This window comes from Nycticebus coucang, chromosome 13 (genome assembly GCF_027406575.1).
Source record: "Nycticebus coucang isolate mNycCou1 chromosome 13, mNycCou1.pri, whole genome shotgun sequence".
Classification (NCBI taxonomy): domain Eukaryota; kingdom Metazoa; phylum Chordata; class Mammalia; order Primates; family Lorisidae; genus Nycticebus; species Nycticebus coucang.
In genome coordinates this window covers 87342582-87345364 of record NC_069792.1, presented here as the reverse complement: position 1 = coordinate 87345364, position 2783 = coordinate 87342582, and the positions used below count along the sequence as shown (strand labels likewise).

The window sequence follows — 2783 nt, the reverse complement described above, 5'->3', positions numbered from 1 at the left end:
CTAAAAACTCTGGCCTATAGTTAAAATTGGTGCCCTGCTAGTTTTCCAGATTATTGGAAACACCCATTCCACCAAATACAATTGGAAAATATAGGAATCTTCTGCAGGACACTGCGTAAGACTTCATCCACGATCATTTCCGACTCGATACCTTTATCTTTCCACCATCAATCGGAATGAACTCAGCTTCCTAGAAACATTTAAACAGTAGCTTTAAAAAGTTTGCCCAATAACCGGCACTCTTCAGATTTTTAACAGCAAAGAATGTTACTTGTGCAAGTCAGAATCTGATACCAATTAAATGGTGACAGCTTTGCCAATAAACAAGAATATGCTCTTCCATGGCTAGGAAGGGAGACTGCCACAGTTGACAGGTCCCAAAGATACATGGAGTGAATTTTGTTTTGAAAGAGAAATATTGTGTAATTTTTCTCCTCAACTTACTGTAGAAACTTCTTAGCACAAATTAGAGAAGCACCATGGAATCATAAGTCGGCAAGGGTTCAGAGCTAGCTAGCAGCTCTTTGACCTGATTAGCAAGATCTTTATCCATCCGAGTCTCACTTAGTTGTCACATGGGATCCCAGTAGCTCCCTAGAAGTTATATGAGATCAAGTATTTAAACTACCTAGCTTGCAGTAAATAGATGCTAAATTTAGTTCTTAGCTCTCTTTGAACACACAGATGAATGTGGCTTATAATTAAAACATGACAAGGTCAAATAAAACATTTGAAATTAGTCTGTGGGTGAGCTTGCTTATTATCTCCATGTTTTGGCTCAGCTGCCTTTTTTTCTGTGGCGATAGTAGAATGGTAGGAGAGGCTGCCAGAACGATTCTAAAGCAAAGAACAGCAGTGCCCCATCTTTGGTTTACCAGCAGGCCCTGGTTTCTTGGCATTTCCCCTGTGTGTTTTTTTTGGCCTCATAGCTCATTTATATTCCCATTCTTGACCTGGGCTGGGTATCAGGCTAATAAGAGTCAAAGCATGCATGCTGCAACAGCGCCTGGAAGAAGTGAAGAATAAATTACAGTTGGGTGGCTCCATGGTATGCATTACTTGTTCATGACTCCACACGTAAGTATGAGAGTGTGACATTCTCTGGGCTGTGCCTAACAAACTTGCTTGGGAAAACTTGCAGCCAAGGCTCACTGACTTTCCAGTCTCATTATTATTATTATTTACTTTGGGACAGAGTCTCACTTTGTTGCCCTGGGTAGAGTGCTGTCACATCATATCACTCACAGAAACCTCAAACTCTTGGGTTCAAGAGATGCCCTTGCCTCAGCCTTCTGAGTAACTGGAACTGCAGGCGCCCACCACAACGACTGGCTAGTTTTTCTATTTTTAGTAGAGATGGCGGTCTCAGCTCTTGCTCAGGCTGGTCTTGAACTACTGAGCTTATGCAACCCACTGACCTCAGCCTCCTGGAGTGCTAGGAGTATAGGTGTGTGCCACCTCACCTGGCTCTAGGGTCATTTTTGTGCACTGCTGTTCCCCAACTCTTCATTTGCCTGCAGTTTCCCTTTGTTAGAAACGCAGACACAAGAAACACGCACATACATATACACACAAATATACATATTGACCTGTACCAGGGTTTCTCAAAGTTTGGCCCCTAAACTACCAGCATCAAAAATATTAGGTTTACCTATTGAAAATGAAGATTCTTGGCACTTAATCAATAAAAAGTAAACTTTCTGTGCCACAGATCCCTTTGACATTTGGACTTCCTTTTCACAACCATCAGAATCAGGAATCCTAAGGTCAGCCAACGTGGCTCACACCTGTAATCTCACACTGGAATCTCAGTACCTGTAATCTCACCTGGGAGGCCAAAGCAGGTGGATTGCTTGAGTTCAGGAGTTCAAAACCAGACTGAGGAAGAGCAAGACCCCCCAACTCTACTAAAAATAGAAAAGCTAGCTGGATTTTATGGTGGACACCTGTAGTCCCAACTATGTGGGAGGCTGAGGCAAGAGCGTTGCTCAAGCTCAAGAGTCTGAGCTTCCTGTGAGCTGTGATGCCATAGCATTCAATCCAGGGTGACAGAGTGAGACTCTGTCTCAAAAAAAAAGAACCAGGAATCCTAGATCTAAGTCCTACCTCTGCGTCTAACTTGCACTGTGATCTTGAGAAAATCTCTATCCTTTCTACAGTCAGTGACTTTACCCATACAGTGAAAGGACTGAATTATCTAATTTCCAAGCAGTGGTTCCAAAGTTTCAAAGCAAACTGGGGATCTTAATAATAATAATAATAATAGCAATTATAAAGCAGGAGTATTTCAAATCTCTACCCAAAAGTTCCACAAGGAAATTTATATTTTAATTTTTGAACATGATCAGGCTGAAAACTATTATTCTAGGGTCCTTTTAGCTCCATCCTGTAGAGATTATATTTTAGGACAGTACATGGAATTAGGCAAATGGCCTTAACAGGAAAATAGAACATGGAATCTTCCCAATACACTAAATTATTACAACATGAGGGCATCTTTTAATCCTGTGGCCTTACACCATCATTTATTCAAAAAACCTGTTTTGACCCTGTATGTGTCAGAACCTAGGTATGATCTCAGGGAGAAGAGAACAGAAGGAGCTCAGAAGCCATGGGAGGAGGGAAGACAAGAAACCCAGTGATTTCAATGCAACAGCTCCTGTCAGAATAAGGGGGAATCCAAGATGCAACTCAGAAGGAGCTCAACACTCAGTCATGGTGAGAGAGGATACCTGAGAAGGTGAGGTCTAGAAGAACAGGTCTTCTCAAGGAGACCACAGGAT

General features: G+C 41.9%; 1 non-coding gene across 1 annotated transcript; it reads right to left on the bottom strand.

Moving 5' to 3' along the window:
* Window positions 1–262: 262 nt before the first annotated feature.
* Window positions 263–393, bottom strand: LOC128564151 (small nucleolar RNA SNORA24). Its single transcript, XR_008374022.1, has one exon. It is a non-coding gene; the product is annotated as a small nucleolar RNA SNORA24 (small nucleolar RNA).
* Window positions 394–2783: the final 2390 nt, after the last annotated feature.